The following is a 22,563-nucleotide window of genomic DNA, read 5'->3' on the forward strand; positions in this document are numbered from 1 at the left end:
TGAGAGGTTATGCCTTAGGAATTGAGTGACGTTTCTTAAATTAGAGCTAAGATTCCTGCCAACAGCTCACATAATGCATTGTTGAATTGCAACTGACTGACTGACGCCTGTTGCCCAAGCATTGCTTTGGAACTGTCCATGGTCTTGACTCTTTGCCTGAAAGTTCCCCTGTGATTCTAACCAGGAGAGGAGAAAAAGACTAAAACAAGGCATAACCCAGCCAACATTCCCTCCAGGAATTCGGTTCTGTTACTTGGTGACAATGGTCATGTGACCAGCATGACCATGTGCCAAAATGTACAGCTGTTACCTTCTGACTGAAGTGATACCTATTTATTACTTATATTTACATGCATATTTTTTGTCCTGATGGGTATCTGTGTCAAAATCAGACATTTGGATGATGGGGTGAATTCAAAGTAAATTGAATTGTCACTCAGATCAGAGAAGAAATTCCCCCCACATAAGAATGTATAGAGTCTGGCCTTTTAGTAAAATAAAGCTTTTTTCCCCTAGTGTGATCGCAAGGTAGAAAAGGTTGTATCCATCTTACTGGTATTTCCCAAAACAAGATGGACTTCCAGGTTTGATGCCTGATTGCAAAAGACAATTTTATAATTATGCGTGCCTCATAGAAAGGTATAAAACATGCATCCATGGAACTATGTTCATAGACACAAACTATCAGAAATTTGGTCTGTCTCCCTACAGTAATTTTTTCCCTCTACCAATATAATAAATCATCTCCCTGAAGATTCTTCTCTTTTAGCACAGTTGGCTGGTAGCCCAACAGCTAAATCTTTTCTCAACATTCCTCACAATGCTAGTTCAAGATTTGCCAGAGGCTTACAATGAAAACATTTTCTCTTTTTCATCCATTCTGTATCCTCTGACCTGAGTTCCTCTCCTTCAAACTTTCTAGATTAACTGGATAATATCTCAAATATATTTCACAAGTGAAACAGGAGCAATGGAGTGAAATTGGTATTTTTGTTTCATAGCTCTATTTTCAGGGACCTAAAGAAGAGAAAGAAACATTCTAAGATGGAAGAAAATTCATGAAAAGTGACAAGAGTAAAATAAATAAAATAAAACCTAATCATGCATTGTCTCAGATGAAACATCTAATGCACAAGCTATAAAATATTTTCAAATATGAAACATGATTGCATTTACCAATCAAACTTTACTAGGGAGGTTATACCATTATGCAGCAACTATTTCAAAAATACTTACTCGGTTGCATGCCCATATCCAAAAATCTACCAATTACTAAAGAGAATCATGTGTGACTTTTAAAATAAAACAAAATATTAAATACTATTACATAGCAATGTTGGATAAAGTCAACATTTTAAATACTCTTCCAAACAGTACAAAAAAAACACAGATATAACAACTGTCCAATACTGGCTCCAATATGGAAGCATTTAATGTAAATGTAATTTCTTAGGAATAAGGGTTTTTAAAAGACATTTTCTGAAAGGTAAAAGGAACAGCATATAGACAGCATGAATAGGCTGCCATCTATTATTGTCAACCAATTCCCGGAACAGTTTTGCAAATGCTATTAGAATGTTTCCCTTTTAATTGTAAAGATATTATCGTGGTGGAGGGAGGGAGAGAAGACATTAAAGCATGAAAAACAGTGGAAGCTCAGCAAACTTACCGATAATTGATTCGGTATTAAACCACTTTAGAAAGCACTTGTCCATCTTGGAAATGACAAGGCCACATTTAAATTGTAAGTGAAGAATCTGTACGGCTGTAACACTCATAGAAAAAGAAAGATGATTCTTATGCATAATTGGCTGTCAGTGTTAATGAGGGGCAGTGCAGAGCAGGCCCACAAAAAAACCCCACCCTTATTCATTCTTGGAAAACTGATCAGAGGCCAGCAAAATCTGACTCTCCATTGAATCTGAACAAAATAATTGAAACTGGTTTAGAAAAGGGCTGTCTCTGGGTGGTGGGATTCAAATTTTTTTACTACAGGTTCTGTGGGCATGGCTTGGTGGGCATGGTGTGGCTTAGTGTATGTGGCAGGGGAAGGATACTGCAAAATCCCCATTCCCTCCCCACCCCACTAACCTGCTTTCCAGCTCCGTTCTCCTGTGGAGGGCAACCAAAGAAGACCCAGCCGACCAGCTGGGACTCGGGAGGCAGAGAATAGATGGGAGCAGGGCCAGTCAGAGGTGGTATTTGCCCGTTCTCTGAACTACTCAAAATTTCTGCTACCCGTTCCCCAGAACTGTTGCCTCTGTTGCCATGGGACTGGAACATGCACTCCACTACATTTCCATATATTTGCCTCCTTGTAGGGCAAATTCAAAGCTGCAAAACAAGCTTTGTTGTTGCTGAACAAGAAAGACAATTCTCTAAGAATGCTACAAGGGCAGGCAAGGGGCAGCAATCCTATTTTTCATTATGCAACCCTCTCTCCGCCAATCTGCAGTTGTCTGGCTTGTCACACATCAATTTAATCCCTTCAGGAAGGAATTACCCCCATGGAGCTTTTCTAGTAATGAAGTTACTATCACAATAAACAGGAATCCTGCCCTTGAGAAGCTGTTAGAGACTCCCACCCCCCTAACTCCCCTGGGAATTGCATGGAGAATGTTAAGAAATCATTTGGCTCCAGCTGTAGTGCGTAGTGACTGAGTGATGAATTGTTTCCTCCGATCAATTTTTTAAATGTATAGAATAAAGCTCTAATCTCAGGTTTACACATTGGACTCTATTATAAGATGCTTCTGAATTTTTCTGAAGGCCAACAATGATAGTACCATAATGGGAATCTAGAGGGTAGGGGGAGAAGGGGAGTGATGAGACTTGCATGACAACATTGTGCTGTGTGACTTACCTACTTGCATTAACATTGATGAATGCGATGCAGAAAGAAAATGGTGAAATTCATGTGATCATGTCTTTGCTTGAAGGAACCAAACAATTTAGGCATTGTTGCTACAGATGCCACAAGCTACCACTCCAAAAAGATTGATTTTGTCAAATAAGAGCTACTAAGCCAAGACCGCAGTGCTTGGTTTGCAGATGTCCCTGAGGAAAATACTACAGACACAGCAGATGCTTCTTTCTATGGCAACAAGGATGCCCATTGTAGATATTTGGTCAATGGCATGAGGATCAGGTTGAGCAGATTGGAGGACCATATAAACCAATGTGTTGTCTCCCAAAGGTGGCCAACACATCACTGAATGACTCCGTGAAGTTTGCAAGCAGGACCCAATGGGGCTCAGTCAATTTCTTATCCCCAGGAAGAGAGGTTAAGTTTCATTCTGAGCAAGTAAGCCTATGAATTCCAGTAACCCAGCATCTCTCTAATATGATGGCTACATGTCCTTCATAACCCCCAATCAGTGTTGCTGTTGTTACGCTACCTAGAAATTATGGGAAATGAAGTCTTCAATTCCCACATTGAAGACAAGGCTGCCCTTTCGGCGAGAGTCTGCTTAATCCAGTTTTAAAACTACTGGTTTCATGAATGTCACAACTTTCCATAGCAAAATACATTTTTTAAAGTATTTGTGGTACAGAATGCACGTTTGTGGGAGGATGAGACTGTAGCTTTTATGCTAAGCATTTTGTCCATCACTTTGACTGGATGTTCCTGAAGTTCTTTCCAGGGATTTGTGAAACCATTAGAATAGCTTCACTGGAACAGACCACACAGCTCATCTAAGTAGTGAAGCAATTTGATGGCTATCTCATTTATCCTGCGTGAAAAACATGTCAGTTCCTGCTTGACCCAGTTCAACAGATACCAACTGTTCACATTACAAAGATGAGCTCCTCCCTCGGTCAATTCAGGTCCCTTCATGTGTCAATGAAATTACTAGGTCAGTTGATCAGTAGCTAGCACCATCGACAGGGGATGAGGGTGTCATGCATCAACATAACACACACATACAAAAGAGCTGAGGCTTGCTTTGTGACATTATGCCTATCGTCTTGTCTGTTTTTACTCTCTCATAGATACTGCTGCCAGCAACCCTATTTTCATCCCTTCTTGTGACCTTACAGTGATTAAAATAACCATAAAGATGTAATGTCTTGAGAGGCCCATTTGTGCAGGGACGCTCTAGGATTTAATCATTATTCTTGGAATGCTTAATTCAAATTTAGGTAAGGAATTTGCATTTACCACAGATATCACTACCACCTTCTAGATCAGTTCTTCCCAAACGTTTTCCTTCATTACCCCAAAATTCAAGGATTGGTCATATCTCTCTTCCTTTTGCATCATTATAACTTTGGTTGTAATCCAAGGACTATTATAAAAACAATATCATTGCATTATATTTGTCATTTCAGCCAATTTCAATTGATAATTTCACTGATTTTTGTTTTAATAGGAATACTATGGAAGATTTCTGAATATATTCTTGTACATATATATTCTTGTACATATGGCAATCTTTAAATCAATTCCTATTGTAAAAAAAAAAGTATCATTACCACTTTTATCCAATTGTAGGTAATTTACTCAGATTTGGAAGCATTGCTCTAGATGAATTAGCTAGACCAATGAACTGGTCTAGGATATGTTTCCCAGGACATGTAACCCCCTTATCATCTGGTTAAGCATGTTGTGCAAATAAGACCATTGGCTGATGGCCATTTAACTGATGAGATTTGAGTCTCACAGCATTTGGAAGACCAAAGATACAAGTACCAGTTGGATGGTACTCACACAACATGCTTAACCAGTTAAAGAATTATCCATTTTCTGGATTCATACAATCCAATAAAGTAAACCAATAGGTTAGCTTAGTATAACTTGTTAAATTACCAAATATGATTAACAGTAATCAAGCTTAGCATGTTATGTCAATTTTGCCTCTGCTACTGTCCTACACTGAGCTCCATGGTTTTCCCATAACAGTAGCTACCATAATGTGCAGCAAGCATTCTCCTTGTGCAAAATTAGTAGGCAAGGAGATTCCATTAAGGGTGACATATAAAACAATAGCATGCGTAATAGTAGTGGTTGGATTATGACACAGGTAACTTAAATTCTAGTCCAAATTCTAGCACTGCCTACCTTAAGAAAAGTGGACCTATATACGAGCATGTTGCCTCGATCTCATTCCTGGTAGAAAGACAAACTATGAATCTAATTAACCAGTACAGGTGGAACTTTAAGATAGTACCTATGAAGATCTCAATGTTTTTTTTAATGAGTTTGTATTTCATGTGTTTGCTTAGCATCCTCCAAATGGAATCAAAGAGATGAGAGTATATTCAGAGGAATGTACTAGCCAAAAAGCTTCTAAAAGATTCATACTACCCTTTAGAATTGTCTCTGCTGTGCTCCTGAAGTAAAAATCTAGACGAGCGTTTCTCAATTTTGGCAGCTTTAAGATGTCTGGACTTCAACTCCCAGAATTCCACAGCTAGCTAGAGTTGAAAAACACTGCGTAGACAATGCAGGATAGCAACAAGATTTATTCTTTATAATATTTAATCAGACCCAAATTAATCTCTAACCAGGGGATCAGGATCAATCATAAAAACTGCATGTTATAACCCTAAAGTCTAACTTGTGAATTCCTTGCCCCATATTCAAAATTATATTCAGGAATTTAGATGGGAAATTAGCTGGGGATGACATTTTCAAGCATGTCAAAGACTGCCTTTGCATAACAGATATAATCAGCTGATTCAAAATCTAGCGGTAGCTGCATTTGCACAATGCAGTATATAAAATCTGGTTTGTTTTAACTTTTGTGAGGATGTATAAGTATGTGAGAAAGAACAAGATACTGAATGAGGGTTTTTCTACATATGGCAATCTTCTATATGTAAGATTGTAATTTTCCTCAACCAGCCATCACTGTGGTAATTTTCATGTAATTACCATCTGCCTCTACATCCCCTTCCTACTAATGTACTTTTTCCTTCATTTTTCTGAACCTTTTTCAATGGATCTGTGACAGATTGGTATGATCGTATACGATGACATGAACTTGTGCCTCAAGTGAGAACTCAGTGTTGTTTTATTTGTTTTTCTAACCAGCCATGGTATTCCTGAGGGTCTTTTCCAATAGCAAAAGTTTAAAAGTATTTGTATTTTTTTAACTACTATCTTCTTCGAAGTCTGACTTTTGCAACCTCAGAGTTATAGGAAAAAACATGGCTTGAACAATTCTAATTATTGAAGATAATTAACAGCATCGGAATTTTTTTTTCCTACTCTGAATATCTTTGCTACTTAACCAATTGCTAATCTGTGATGTATTTCTTGGCTGCTGGTTCCTTCACTTTTGATAGTTGATCCTAAAAGACGGACACTATCTTTTAATGTCTTCATTTTTAATTGTGAGTGCAATAGCTGTTATTCTTAGTTTGATTTTCTGTATATTTAATAATAGTTTCATTATTCTTATTGCTGTGCCCTTTATATTTCCATTACTTGAATTTGAAGATCATTTGCAATTTCAGGCATCAGAGTAGAGTTACTAGTACAAGTCAGGTTCCTAAGATTCTGTTCCTCCAATTTTAAAAGCCATGCCCATTTTCTTCGAATGCATCTTCTTTCAATCTATATTCACATATGAGTAAAATAAATAAGGAAAGACCATATAGCCTTGACTCATATACTTGCCAACCTGGAGTTAATCAGTTTTATCATGTTCTTGAAACTATGGTTTTCTGACTCATGTATTGGTTTTGCATAAGGACAATGAGAGAGTCCCGTTCACCTAAGGACATTCCATAGTTTGACACGGTTGACCTAATCAAAGATCTTCCTTCCTTCCTTCCTTCCTTCCTTCCTTCCTTCCTTCCTTCCTTCCTTCCTTCCTTCCTTCCTTCCTTCCTTCCTTCCTTCCTTTACGCTGTCCATCTTCCCATTAGGTGACTTTGGGCAGCTCACAGATTATAGCACATTCTGTCTTCTTTTTGGTATTCTTTGACTTTCTCAATGAGTCAACATGCATCATAATAATGTTTTGCATTCCTTCCTTGGCCCTTTGTAAGACCTCTTTGAACATCTGGCATTTCACTTTCCATGTCTTTTAATCTGCATTGGATTATCCTAAGCATTAGTTTGCTAGTGTGTAAAATTAATGATACCGGGCAATAGTTACAAACTCTACAGTATTAGGTGTCCTTTCTTTATCATCAGGATACAGGCTGAGTTTTTCCAGTCTGTTGCCCACATCGTTCTCCAGATTTGCTGGTATAATTTAGTTCAGAACCTTTACAGATTTTTCCTGTTACTTGACATATTTCTGCATCAATGCCTTCCAGTATGGTAATGGCTACAGTACTCATCTAACTTTATTTTCTAAAATTAGCAGTTCTTGTAAATAGAAATCATTTCTAAAATCACGTAATCTAGGAGTGTAAGGTTGTTCACAATAAAGAAACAAGGGAAATGTTGTACAGTAGTCTTTAACCCCTGTTATAATATAGCAAAATAGCACTACAATTGCTAATCATTCAATAATACAAGTAAATGTATATATGAAGGATTGTGCAATGCTTCAGACTTAATTCCAAAAAGACAGTTCGGAGCATGTGAGAACCCAGCATCTGTCTGTAACTCTTTAAAGCAGGGGTGGGGGGCTACGGGCCCTTTAGGACCTGTGGACTTCAACTCCCAGAATTCCTGAGCCAGCATGGAATTCTGGGAGTTGAAATCCACAGGTCATAAAGGGGCCATAGTTTCCCATCCCTGCAAACCAACTTGTAAAATACAGGCTAAAACACAGTCTGTAAAATACAGGCTGAAATGAACAAGGACACATATTCAATTTTGGAGCTGCTAAGATTGTTGGACGAGCAGGCACAAAAACAGCCAGGGAGGTGATTAAAGCCTGGGAAATAGGTCCCTCGTCAGTCAACAGGAGTACTGATTTACCACCAATCTATCAAGTACTTAGAAGATGAGGGCCGGGGAGCACAAGCAAATGATAGCCAAATAACTTAAAAACCAGGTATCAACACACCCCAATCAGCATCTAATAAGGCCACCTACAACAGGCTCTATAAATACCACACAGAGTACAGCACACACTCTGCTAGAGAGAAGTTCCCTTAAGATGGGCTTCAGGACAAGTCCGAAAGCTTGGAAGACAAAACCTCTGGTCCCGATGATCCTGATTGGATCCTGCAACATTATCCTGGGACACGTATATTTGCCTTCATTCATAAAATTCTTAAATCTGTGGGGCACGTGAAAGATACAACACTATACAACTCTAACCACAACGATTCCTAAATTACCCCCTGTTGGTGGAACATTGTTCCATTTCATTAGAAGCTTTTTCGTATGTACCTTTTATTGATTGCCATTATATAAAGCAGTGCAGCCATTCTTAGACAGAGAGGATTATGTAACTTGGCTGGCTACCTGTCCAGAAAATGGGGACATTAAGGAAAGCAGGCAGAAAGAGCAAGACAAGCCATTATATTCTAAAACATGGTATGTGAACAGTCACATATCCAAACGTTACCCAACTCATTTAGCTTGTCACAATGACATGACCTCTTGCAGCATATCCCCAGCCTGGGAAACTGCCAAAAACTTCACATATATTCAGAGACAGGGGACAAAAAAAAAGTCCCTGACAAAATGCTGAAATGTGAAAACTGAGACAGAGGGTGAAGACCTTTCTTGCTTAAGCATCAGCTAGGTGACAATGCACCATTTTAATGACGGTTCCAGAAGCCATCAAACCAACGGGATGCTACAACCGGCTTCTTTTCTGCATCAAGCAATGGATTGAAAATGTATTAGATCAGCGAGAACGTAATCCACCTTGATCTATATTACAAGTTCAGAACTAGCAACTTCCATGGGAAAGAAGGACAAGAGGATGAGAACGATGAAAAGCAGCATCATGCCATGAGCCTCACCTATTTTGTACCTGCAACAGCAAGTGAAACAGAGCTGCTAGGGCACCAGCAAAATGTGGTTTCCTTCATTTCAAAACTCATGGCAGAACCTCTAATCTACACGGTTGCCTGCAGCCATGAAAACCTTGGTTCCAGCCCTCTGAAGTTGTTAGTGGACTATTATTTTTAATGTGACCGAAAGGGGAAATGATTAAATACACAGCTGGAGACCATCAGATTAATTATATTTAACTTTAAATGAACAGGTAGATGAAATCCCCCCTGACACACATTCCCCTTGTAGTTCAGAGTATGCTCTCCCTGGGTACAGGTTGCACACCATTAATCTAGATTGGTGTTTCTCTGTCTCAGCAAGTCCAAGGAGGAGCTGATGAGATTGTGAAAAGGAGAGAGAGAGAGAGAGGAGAAATTTCAAGAACAAAGTGCAACGTACGAAGAGGTCTGTGGACAACGGGAAAAACAAGGATGGTTTTTCAAGGATTAAAAGGCATGGCAAGGTATAGCAAATGATGTTGATCTAAAGTAGATTTAGCTATTTATTTGTTTGTTTATGTATTTATTTAGTATTTATTTATTATTAAATTTATTTGCTACCCATCTCACCACAAAGTGACTCTTGGTAGCTTGCAAGGTTAAAAGCAATAAAACTATACAAATATATATACATACATATATGTATACACACACACACACACACACACACACACACACACGGGACATGGTAGCTCAATGGCTAAGATGCTGAGCTTGTTGTTTAGAAAGGCCAGTAGTTCAGTGGTTCGAATCCCTAGGGCTGTGTAACGGAGTGAACTCCCATTACTTGTCCCAGCTTCTGCCAACCCAGCAGTTTGAAAGCATGTAAAAATGCAGGTAGAAAAGTAGGGACCACTTTGGTGGGAAGGTAACAGCATTTCGTGCACCTTCGGCATTTAATCATACCAACCACATGATCACGGAGATGTCTTCGGACAGCGCTGGCTCTTCGGCTTTGTAACAGAGATGAGCCAGAAATGACAAGCATGTATGTGCCAGGGGAACCTTTATCTTTATACACACACACACACACACACACACACACACATATGCATATACATATTTATGTGTGTGTGTGTATACATAAACATAAATACATATATGCATATACTGTACATACATGCATATACATACATAACATACACACAAATACTCTATATTTATATATACAGGTAGTCCTTGATATATAACAATTGAGCCCAAAACTTCTTTTACTAACTGAGACATTTGTTAAGTGAGTCTTGCCCCATTTTACAACCTTTCTTGCCACAGTTGTTAAGTGAATCACTAAAGTTGTTATATTAGAAACCTGGTTCTTAAGTGAATTTGGCTTCCCCATTGACTTTTCTTACTTAATAAGATGATCACATGACCCTGGGATACTGCAACCGTCATAAATATGGGTCAGTTGGGTCCAGCATCCAAATTCTGATTGCATGACCACAGGGATGCTGCAATAGTCCTAAGTGTGAAAAATAGTCATAAGTCACTTTATTTAGGGCTGTTATATTATAAAATTATAATTAAAATTATAAATTATGATAAAAAGATGGGGAGGGAGCTTTATTTCTTTTCCTTTGTTTATCTCATACCAGAGGTGGTATTTAGCAGGTTCTGACCAGTTCTGGAGAACTGGTAGCAGAAATTTTGAGTAGTTTGGAGAACCAGCAAATGCCACATCTGACTGGCCCCACCCCTGTCTATTCTCTGCCTCCCAAGTCCCAGCTGATTGGCTGGGTCTTCTTTTGTTGCCCTAGACAGGAGAACGGAGCTGGAAAGCAGGTTAGTGGGGTGGGGAAGGAATGGGGATTTTACAGTATCCTTTCCCTGCCATGCCCACCAAGCCATGCCCACCAAGTCATACCCACAGAATCAGTAGTAAAAATTTTTGAATCCCACCACTGCCTCAGACCTTATTTTCTTTGATTTAGTGTTTCTTTTCTGCACGTTGTACAATGTAGCTTACCCTCAAACGGAATATGCACAGACACAATTCGCAATTTTTTTTTAACCAACTACAGAATGGCTATTGAAAAGTAAACAGACTGTAAAAAAAAGAAACTGGAGCCTCATCACTATAAGGGGACTGAAAAAGCACAACCCGGTTCTAAACCACAAATCTCTTTAGAAGGGTCAGGTTAAATGTATACAAGCAACCCAACCCATCCACACAAATGCTGGACCCAAGCTGTGGGGGATGAGAACAAAGGCAGGCAAACTGGGAAAAGAACATTTCACAGACCCTCTTAATGGTAATGTCTTCCTTAAGCCAATACAAAGATCACAAAAGAGCGGACAAAGTTTATTGAATTGTGCTCGTATAACTGCAATGTCTTTAACTGACCTGATTATAACTGTTGGTAATCCTATGAAAAGCTCTTATACAGGATCCAAAATTAAACTGTCCATCATGCCAATTAGGGCTCCTTCTAATTTGCTGCCTTCTGCCCATTATCGTATATCATTTAAAAAAAAATTCTAGCAAGTTATTCATTCCACTTCTCATTCCTTATAGTGGATTTAACTTAAATGAGAAAAGTGTGTCGTTTGTGATAATCATCATCAAGAAAACAAGTCTTCTCTGCATTGTCCCATCCCTTCCCCCCCCAACACACACACACACACACACACACACAGTTACTGTTGGTGTCTCCAGCAATGTTACAATGTTAGAATTCCCAATTTACCGCTAAAAAGCTCCAGTTTAAGCCCCAGGTCACCATGATCTGCCTTGCTTGGTCTCCCACTTCTTATTATCTCTACGTTTTACTATAGAGGATCACTTTGGTTTTTAGTTTATTTCAGAACTCTTGTAGATCCCACCACTACCACCATAAGTTGTTTTTGACTAAAAACAACTAATCCCTACAAGATTTTCAGAAGTGGTTGGCCATTGACTTCTTTCTAGGACTGAGAAGGAGTGATTGGCCCAAAGTGACCCACTGACTCTTGCCAACCAAAATGTTCTACTGTTCATGATTGATCAGCAAATAGAATCTTTGCTCAAATCACAATGTCTTATACCCCAAAGACACAAAAATGCAAGGATTTCTTTATCCATAAAAGAAAACAACAATGTATTAAACAATCAAGATTTTGCTATCTTTGAAGGATGCCAAAATCTAAGCAGAAACGTCCATAGCATGGGAGGGAGGAGGAGGAAGAGGAAGTGGAAGAGGAAGAGGAGGAAGAAGAGAAGGAGGAGGAAAGAAGAAGAAGAAGAAGAAGAAGAAGAAGAAGAAGAAGAAGAAGAAGAAGAAGAAGAAGAAGAAGAAGAAGAAGAAGAAGAAGAAGAAGAAGAAGAAGAAGAAGAAGAAGAAGAAGAAGAAGAAGAAGAAGAAGAAGAAGAAGAAGAAGAAGAAGAAGAAGAAGAAGAAGAAGAAGACTAAAATATGTCACCTAAGGGTCCTTTTTACTTAATGGTGATTCACCCAGGGCCATCTGTAACATGTGTGTGTATTTACATGTATGTCAAACCCTGCAAAAAATATGGCATCATGCTCGAAGCCCTTCCTTTTTGTATGTGCAAAGCATGTATAAAAGGGACAGGCCTTCCCATTGCAATGTCCTGCCCATCATCTGGCAGATTTGACATGCATACATATACAGATGCCTTGATTGTCTCCCTTCCAAACTCTCCAGAAGCCTAATTCTCATTCTTCAATTAGCAAGAATAGAGCCAATTCTGGATGTTAGGGTTGGAGGAGAAGGAAGAGTTGCTTTGTTTTTTGAAAATCCCAGTTCCTACAAGCGATATACTTTTTATTTTTAGCCTAGTTCTTCCCCATGTAGCTAGGAATATATTATTGTCATTCTTGTTGCCATCTATTTATCAGCTGTCTCTTAAAACAAGTTCTTTAGGCAAGGTAAAACAAAACAAATTAGTTTTGTATAATTAAATACCAAATTAAGATCCTAAACAACCCTAAAACTAGCAGAAGGATGATTAAATTCTGGCGAGTGCTTTGAAACGTAACAAGAACTAAAACATCTCAGAACTAAAAATAGTGCAAATGTCATCAGCAACAAAGTCTTTGTAAGTCAAAACTGTGTTCGCTCATAGTTAATCAGTTCAGCTAAAGACCCAATGCCTGCATTTCTGCAATAGGATAAACTTGGTTCAATTAAACTTTGGCTTCTTTTGGGCAGGCAAATAATGTTTGGTTTCAGTGTGTTTGGTGAAGTTTATGAGTCTATGTATTATTGAAACTCAGAAAATGGGTCAATTCAGTGACCAAGTTAAGTGTGTGGATGCAAGTGCTAAATTATACATTAGAACTTTAAACCTCCCCATTAATCTTTCAAAAGGAGGTGGCTCTTAAAGGTCCAAGAGGTTGTTTTTTTCTTTTCTTAAAGGGCTTGTCTGTCAGTGAAAAGAGAAAATGTGGGTGCCAGACAAACAGACCAAAAGAAAGCTGTCCCCAGACAAGAAGCCCGTGTTTTGCCTCAGTTGCCTCCGGTGACAAGGAAATGGACAGTCATTAACCTTCTCAGCAGTGACATTCAGTAATTTGTCTAATTAGATTTTAAAAAGGATGAGGGCAGCAACAGCAAAGCAGGCATGGAGGGGCTGAGTTTTCACAAATTGTGAGCAAGAAACATCACAGGAAATCTAGAACTTGTTAAGAAAACACTATCTTGGTGGGAAGGTACTGTGAATGAGAGCTTCCTTCCAGCTGATGTCAACCCAACCTGACTGTTATAATGAGAGTTGTAGACCAATGCATCTAGAAGCTGCCAGCAAGGAGAAGGCTATATCTATGGGTTAATTTTATAATGGTACAATGGACCAAGGGACACCCAATTTCAAATTATCCCTTCAAGCTCCACAAAACTCATTGACCTGCTCTCTCAACCTACTTGAAGATAAATTGGCAAAACCCATGCAGATCAGTTTAAGACTAGGGGGAGAGCATGAAATACCACCATGATTTTAATCACTGTCATATGGATCATCAACAACTGTTCAACACATCCTCACTGTGAACTGAAAACAGAGCCAAGAACTCTATCATCAAACTGCTTGTGGCCAAAAATATAATATAATGTAATAGGAACAGGTGAGGGAGCCACATTGTATCCTGCAAAGGAAACAAAGATATAACACTCACCTGCTTCAAGAGGCTAAACTGTACATAAGATTTCCTTCTCAATAATTGCATTCAGACAACATGCTTAACCAAGTAGAGATCATATCAGGATATGTTTTGCTAGCATTTTATGGCTCAGTGTGCTCTGCGAACTCACACCCTTTGATTAGTTTATGGTGCAATGATTGTACTGCTCTGCAGAATACAATACAATGTTTTGTACGAAGTAGACACATTCAGCAGCCATCACATTAAATTATTTCTGTGCACTCAGTGCAATCAATCTCTCCCCATGCTTCCTCATCTGTAAAATGGGTGTGCCTCTGGCTTCCCTTTCAAGTATTTTCTTGCATGTTAAAATGTTACAGAAGTTCAAAGCAGCTGCCACAGTGGCCACAATGAAAAATTCTTTGCAAAAATGTGACTACTATTGGCTCAGCCTGAATTATAGAGGACTGCAAGACCTAGTGTGGCTGGAGGAATATATAATATTCCTTCTCCGACATAATGTATACATCATTAAAAAAATTGCAACACAATTATACAACGAACCAGGAAGTTTCTGGTTCAAATCCTGTCTTTGCCAGTACCCTTTTTTAAAAAGCTAATGTCTCTCTGCCCCCACCTGATAGTTGCTACCAGGATGCAATTTATCAGGACATGAAACAATTGCCCAGCTGGGAAAAGGGCCCACAGCTCAGTGGCACGTCCTATATTTTATGCATGCCCAGTACAACTACAGAAGGAAGTCTTGCAAGCCAATGATTCTTCCCATTATATCACCCTGGGAGCTCAAGGTGGCAGAACTGGAGATTTTCTAGTTTTTATTCCTATAAGTTAACCACCATAGGCTATGAGAGGGAAACTCAGTCACTCCATGAGTGGAAAGAACTCGAATCCAGATCTCCTTCCCTGGTTCCATTTTTTTTTAAAATACTGACCTTATCTGGTGTTCTCTAGATAGTTAAGATTAGAATGGCCACAAACCAGCTGTTCTGCCAGTTGTTATCTAAGTTAGAAATGATGCAAATGGTAATCTTACATAACCTGATTGAGGAAAGGTAGAATAGGACCATCCTGGAGATGGGCAAATAGTCTATCTCCTGATGCAGCTTGATATTTTCAACTATCCAAGCAATGAGGTCATGTACTTTTTTAATTTGCTGTCCCCAGCATTTAAAAATCTTGGTTGGGTTAGCATAAGACACTTAACCATGTAATTTAAAAATCTAATAGCTATATATGCATACCATGTAAGGGGGGGTGATTTGTTTGCCTCAGTGGTTCAGTGGGTTATATGAACCCAGCCCATTGGATTATGGTTTAATATATTGAGAGAACCCAAACGGATGAAGCTGGTTACTAGGTGAAGTATATAACACATGCCCCACCCATGTTCATCTATGTTAAATCCTAAGCAGGTGGAAACTCACATGCAATGTCTATGTTCACGTGGCATGCTTACTCATATCCCGATTTAACGTTATGGCCAGACAAACAACAAGTATGTGAAATCAATAGCTGAATTCCCACTATATGATGAAGTACCACCTATACCATTTTAATCTAGTATGTTCCGCAGATTCAACCTTAGCTCTTATGCTGCTGAGCCCAAAGGATCTCCTTAACTTAGCTTACGTCATTTACAGGCTACTATTTCTGTATATAAGCAGATCGGTCTGTTCACATACTTATGCAAAGTCTTATACACTGATTGGCTGAACTGTCTGCACAATTCATGCTTTCTTTTCACCTTTGCCTGGTCTTAGATGTTCCTGTTAAGCCTTTTCTTGCAACCCATACAGAAAACTTCTGTTGTACCGTGCAACTTTCCGTATGTGCCAAAATGTGCCCTCTGCAAATACAGAGGATTCCCTTTAGGGCACTCCCCACAACATTCAGAGCAGAACGAAGGAATATGCTTAATCTCTACGCAACATCCCTTACCAAATTGCAACTTCAAATCTCTGGGGAATGTTTCCAAATTATCCTTGGTGAATTATTCCAAAAAAAGCTACTTAATACCCTAAGGTGGACTAAGGTTCTTATCTTTCCTCTCTCCTCTGTTGTCTTTGCAGAAATGTGATCCACCTTATAACCCAGTGGAGAGAAAAAACAACCCTTGGGAAACATCCAAGTCATCTTCTCTTAAGAAAAGGTTGGAACAAACCTCTCTTCCCACTCTAAAACAAAAAAACGCACCACTTTCATTTGTTTTGCTCCTGGACTTGGGTGACCAAATGAAGACAGTGGATCTTTAGGAAAATAACATGGAATGATGTAAAATTCCAGAGATGTTCCCCTCTGGATGAACATTAATTTCCAAAGCATATAACTTTATCCTATTTCTCTCCCCCCCCCTCCTCTCTTACACACACACACTCAAAGGGAAGACCTAGGTATACTTCCTAATCTCCCTTCCCCTTCCAAAAGAGAGCTGTCAAATTACTGTAAGTCAACATCCCCCTCCTCTCAGGGACCAATGCCTTGCTTTTAATTTGTCCACCAGAGAAGGAGTGCATTCTTTGACATCGAGCCAAGTCTCAAGAGCTTCCCCATGAAGCCCTTTGGGTTATTGGCTTCTTCCTTTCTTAAACAAAACAAACCACATTGAGAGAATCTTAGAGTCTCTCATCTGCCTCCTTCTCCCAAGAGGCATAACCACTATCCACCTTCTGCTCTCTCCCCCACACCCACCCACTCACGAGGCTCCCGTTCTTTCCACTGATCTTTGCAAAGAGAGAATACCGAGCACAATCAAACAGACACAACAGATGGGGACTGCAGCCAAAAAGCCTCTTGCTAAGCTTCCCTGCACCCCCCACCCCCACCCCACATCCTCCTCCACCACTGCCGCTTCTCCCTTAGGCAATCGCAGCGCTTCGCGGTCTGCTGTGACCCTCGAGCACCAGTTCTCTCCCCACGGCCCCCACTTTCCTCCCCCTCGGCCCAAGGCAAGCAAGGTTGTCCCCTTCCACCCACCCACCCCCTCCTGTCTTATCGTACCTTGCTGGGGAATTCTGCGCCCTTGTGATCTTGTGTCCGTGCCAGTCACTGCAGCTGGGTTTGGCCTCGCCTCTCTCCTGCCAGCCTCTTCTCCCTACTGGATTCCCCGGGATTTCAGCCTTCTCTGCTTTTCTGCTTTTCCTCGGATTCTCGCCCCAGCTCCGGCTTCGTCCCCGGCTTCTTCGCCGGCCAATCTTGCTTCTCGACAATCGCCCTGCCGTTCTCTTTCGGAGCATCCCCCAGTGAACGGCTCCTGAAGTGCTGGACAGCTCAGGACCATAGAGTCAGCCGTGGCGTGGTGCAAGACCGTCACCTGACTCCCAGCTTTCACCTTCCACAGAGCCCCCTAAAGACGAGAAGAGAAGAAAGCAGGCAAGAAGCTGAAAAGAGAAGATAAAGATAAAAACTGTTATACAGCAATCCAGTTTTATGGTGCGCGTGCCTGTGTGTGTGTGTGTGTGTGTGTGTGTGTGTGTGTGTGTGTGTGTGTGTGTGTGTGTGTGTGTGAGAGAGAGAGAGAGAGAGAGAGAGAGAGAGAGAGAGAGAGATGCAAACGGAATAATATATTTTCGAAAACAAAACGAACTGGCTTCCAGCTCTATTCTGATTAACGGATTCACTGTCTTTTTCAGTAGTTCTGGAATAAATAACATGTCAATATGAGAATGGCATTAAAACGTATAGTGTGAAGTGCTTCTAGCAGGATAACGTTCTGTAGAGATTCACAGTCATCCAGGTCATGGTTGCCCCAAAGGTGCTTTTTCAAGAGGCAACTGGACTTTCTTGTCTTTTTCTTTGAAGACGTTTTCACTTCTCATCCAAGACGCTTCTTCAGCTCCTGACTGGATGGTGGGGAATGGGAGGATCTTCAAGGAATATAAATCCTGCCATCCTGAAAAAGCACCTTTGGGACTTGAACCCTATGCAAAACTCTGGTTGGCCACTAGAGGGAAGGAAAGAATCAAACTGTTCCGTATCCCTTTGCTGGCATACCTAGTGATTGTCTGAATTTTGCAGTTCTGATCTATTAAACTGAATTTAAGGAATCAGACAGGCAGCTGAGCTCTCTTCTCAGAATTGCTTTCCATCATTTCCCCCCATTCTTTATAAAATATTCCATTTTATCTATTAAATTATTTATTTATGACATTTCTCTGACCGCCTGAAACCAACCAGACAGTAGGCAGCTTACAGAATATTAAAACAAGAATGCAGAGTCAGAATGAGATAAATTTCAATCAATAAATTTTATAAATAAAAATAATAATAGCTGTTTCCTGAGAACATGAAATTTCTCAAGAACTGTTTTTTTTTTAATTTTCTCTTATTTATTATATTTATTCATTTGCACTAAACAAAAATATGAATTTTTCCTGAGCAAATTATAATTTTCATATGATTCACTGATGGATGCTTCTGTTTTGACAATATAAGGTCAGCCTTCAGCCAATGAACAATGGCAATTATAGTTGAAAGTTGAATTCACCTTGAGTAGTATTGAGTATTGATAGTGTTGTATTTGCTTAACTGGTTGAATGGATGCTTCCAGTATTAAAAAGGAAACTGTAAAACTTCCAGTAAACTGTGGATTCTGACTCTGCCATTGATGTCGGTGAACAAGGATGAGGCTAGTAAGGAACTGTCTGATAATTTTAAAACCAATGCGAAGATATTAGTGAGGAGATGAATGTCAGCAAAGAGATTTCACGCCATAAGAACTATGTTGAATCAGAGCAAAATTCAATCTAGGCCAGCATCCTATTTATAATAGACACCAATTATATCCTTTTAGGAAAGCTTCTAAAAAGTAATAAGGCCAACAGACAGTTTTGATTTTATAGCCAGTCAAATGTAAGCAAGTAATAGTTAAACACATTTTGGCTTTCTTCAGGAACAAGAAACCTTTTGGCTCAGGGCACTTTTGGAATTTGGAAAACATGGTAGATACACTTACAAAATAGATACCATCAGGGCTTGCCTAGTCATAATACCCATAAACTGGAAGGTGAATTATTGACCTCCTTCTTCAATTTTGTTGTTGTTAGTCGTGAAGTAGTGTCCGACCCATCACAACCCCATGGACAACATTCCTCCAGGCCTTCCTCTCCTCTACCATCTCCCAGAGTCCATTTAAGCTCACATCTACTGCTTCAGTGACTCCATCCAGCCACCCCATTCTCTGTCATCCCCTTCTTCTTTTGCCCTCAATCGTTCCCAGCATTAGGCTCTTCTCCAGTGAGTCCCTCCTTCTCATTAGGTGGCCAAAGTATTTGAGTTTCATCTTCAGGATCTGGCTTTCTAAAAAGCAGTCAGGATTGATCTCCTCTAGGACTGACCGGTTGGATTAACTTGCAGTCCAAGGGACTCGGAGGAGTCTTCTCCAGCACCATAGTTCAAAGGCCTCAATTTTTTGGTGCTCAGCCTTCCTTAGGGTCCAACTTTCACAGCCATACCTTGCAACTTGGAAAACCATATGGTTTTCCTTCTTCAGTTAGGCCTTTTAAATAAAGGAGTCCATAGGATATGGTGAAAAGATGGTGGCCACAATGGTACATTTGAAACTGCATCCTTTTATTATGAGCACTGTGCATGTCACATACATAAATAGGTAGATAGATCTTCAAGCATGCTATCTTGACTGTTTTGATTACATCCTCTGGGTACCCTGATTAAGTGAGATATTTGTGTGGCACAAACATAGCTATTGAAATAGGAGAGGGTAGCCTTCTACAGCATGTCGCCTTCCTATTTACTTTATTTTATTAAATTTATAAATGTCAGGAAGGTGGAACAGGAAGATATTATAGGGAAGAAGTAAGATATCTGGAATCTATTCATGTCTTCAACTGCTAGGCTCTTTGTTCTAGAGTCAACTTGTTGCATTACTTCAATTACCTGGAGGTGATTGAATGGATTACACATTTTTAAAATAAACATTTCTGTGTATAGGACAGTATTAACTCAATAAGCCAATGACCCAATAAAATTTTGTGGGTTGGTTTTGGCAACAGAAAGTCACACTAAATGCCTACAAAGATTCTCAGTCATCCAGGTCATGGTTACCCCAAAGGTGCTTTTTCAAGAGGCAACTGGACTTTCTGGTTTTTCTTTGAAGATGTTTCACTTCTCATCCAAGAAGCTTCTTCAGCATTTTGGATGAGAAGCAAAATTGAAGAAGCTTCTTGGATGAGAAGCAAAACATCTTCAGAGAAAAACCAGAAAGTCCAATTGCCTCTTGAAAACGCATCTTTAAGTCATACTAAATGCATTAATAATCTCCATTTTGGCAATCAAGAGCCTCCAGCCACTTTGTCCAGATAAGACCTAATATCCCATGAACCTGTGCACCAGGAGAATATTGGCAAGACTTAATGCCAATATTATCTCCTTCCCCATTGGTCAGGCAGACAGCAGTAGGTGTGATTTGACTATAGAAATCAATTAGTTTTGGGGAGATATGTTTTGTGTGACCAAGGCCTTCATTTTGATGGAAATGTTTTCCTTTTCAGCATCTTTTTCTCATTAGCTCTTTTCCTTGAAAGACCAGGTAGATGTTATGAGTCAGGACTCAGGTGCTGGCCCTAACTGTGATGAAGAGACTCTAGCAGATCCTATGTAATGTCAGCCTCAGGAAACATAAAGCCAAAAACCACATGAGGCTGATCAAAAACAGGTACTACCTGGACAGCTGGACCAGTCAGATAAGAATGACATAAGACCTTTCAGCCCCTGCACACAGTAAGTAAAGAGGAGAGTAGAACAGAGAGATTTCTTGCAAATAAGGGAGTAAATCTTTGGTTAATGACAGCTGGCTGTAGAGGCAATTCTGATCCATGTTCCTTTGCTGGAAACAACTGTCTGATTTATCTGATTTATTGATTTATTTATTTATTTAAAAAAAAAAAAAAAAAAAAAAAAAAAAAAAAAAAAAAAAAAAAAAAAAAAAAAAAAAAAAAAAAAAAAAAAAAAAGAAACCACCACCCCCCGCCCCCCCCCCCCCCCCCCCCCCCCCCCCCCCCACCCCAAGACCAAAACCCCATTTATCTGGCTCTTGTATGACAAATCATGTGGATTCTGCATCTGAAATTCTGACCTCTGGACTGTCTGACCCCTTACACAACTCTTGGAACATTAGACTGACTTTGGACTATTTTCTATGCTATTTTTAAAAGCTAACTATTCAAGCAAGCATCTGTCATGAGTCTGTTCTGATTTGCATGCTCTGACTGTTGTTATCTCTTTGACCTTGCATAAACTGTGAATTACCATAGCAACTGTGTGAGAATATTTGAACCACTAGCAGGACAGTAGGCAAAACAGAACAACTGACTGAGATTTGGAGTTTCTATAATACCACCATGCTAGAGTTCATCCTAGTCTATCTGGAAAAAATTCTAATCCTCTGGAGATTCAATGCCATGTTCAATTGGTCTTTTTTTTAATATTCCTACAGTACATGAAATCCCCCATTGCTCACTTAAGAATGTGGGAACAGAGCTAGGTGACTTTGATGTGCTTTCATACATGCAGGACATCAAATAAGAGATATGCATGTGTGGACACTCTAAGGGAAAACAATAAATTCTATTGCCAAAGGGAGCAATAGAAATTTAAACAAGCAAGAAGTTAAATGAGCAAATTACAAAACTGAAATGGCAAGCAAGACTTGCACTAGACTTAGTTTAGACTTAGTTCTAAACGCTAAGTTTGCCAAGTTCAGTATGAATTACTCCTGTGTAAAACCCTATAATAGTTTTTTTTTAAACTTGTCAACTTCATAATGTGTGGATTTCAACTCCCAGAATTCCCCAGTCAGCCAGTAACAGTGTTTTAAGTCAATGTGACTTACTCACATTGTAAAGGCCTATAAAATTATAACCTTCTTGTGTAACAGAGTTTATTATTTACTATTTCAGTTCCTGTGCCTTTCTATCCCTTGAGCTCATGGTCATACGGTTAAGAGTGAACTTTGTAAAGTGAATGAGGGACAGGTGTCTCAGTCATACTTGTTGATTTGGTGAATTTATAAACTGCTGTTTAGTATATAATTCCCAGGGTGTGCTATTATTCACATAATTAATCTTGCCTTTTACAAAAAGGCACCCTCCCTTCTCACAAGCATCTCAGAGTGCAGAATTATTTGCTTAGTATTTTTCTCACCATCTCTATTCCCCCTACCTCCTCCAGGGAGTGGCGGGGGGTGGGGGGGAAGAAATGTCATTTTTACTTAGAAACAAAAAGCTGCTGGGGAAAAGATATAGGGTTTTCTTTGCATTAATAGAACTTGAACATTGCAGCAGCGGAAGCTTGGTGCGTTGTTGCTGAGCAGTGTGGTAAATCACAGCAGATGAATTAAAATCCCCAAATAAAGCGGTAAATGGCAATCATAAAACCTCCAAACACCCTACATAAATCAGGAAAGAAAATCTTTCTCAACAGGCTTGCAGGAGGAGAGGGCTCTATTTAAGGAAGCCCTGTCTCTATGAAAAGAGATGCAGGGATGGAGAATTGGGCATTTGGAGCTGTCTGGGTCAAACAAGTGACGGGTACA

The 22,563-nt window shown here is 39.6% G+C and overlaps 1 protein-coding gene across 3 annotated transcripts in view; it reads right to left on the reverse strand.

The window, feature by feature from the left end:
• SRRM3 (serine/arginine repetitive matrix 3) overlaps positions 1-17,437 on the reverse strand; it is a 180,661-nt gene extending 163,224 nt beyond the window's left edge. For all 3 annotated transcript variants that reach the window (XM_087957987.1, XM_087957989.1, XM_087957969.1), the window contains exon 1: positions 17,013-17,437. The gene's annotated coding sequence lies outside the window, so the exon portion shown is untranslated. The remainder of the gene's footprint in view (positions 1-17,012) is intronic.
• Positions 17,438-22,563: the final 5,126 nt, after the last annotated feature.

The sequence above is a fragment of the Notechis scutatus genome, chromosome 1, assembly GCF_049901735.1.
Source record: "Notechis scutatus isolate UNSWTSFEM ecotype Mainland chromosome 1, rNotScu1.2, whole genome shotgun sequence".
In the NCBI taxonomy this organism is placed as follows: domain Eukaryota; kingdom Metazoa; phylum Chordata; class Lepidosauria; order Squamata; family Elapidae; genus Notechis; species Notechis scutatus.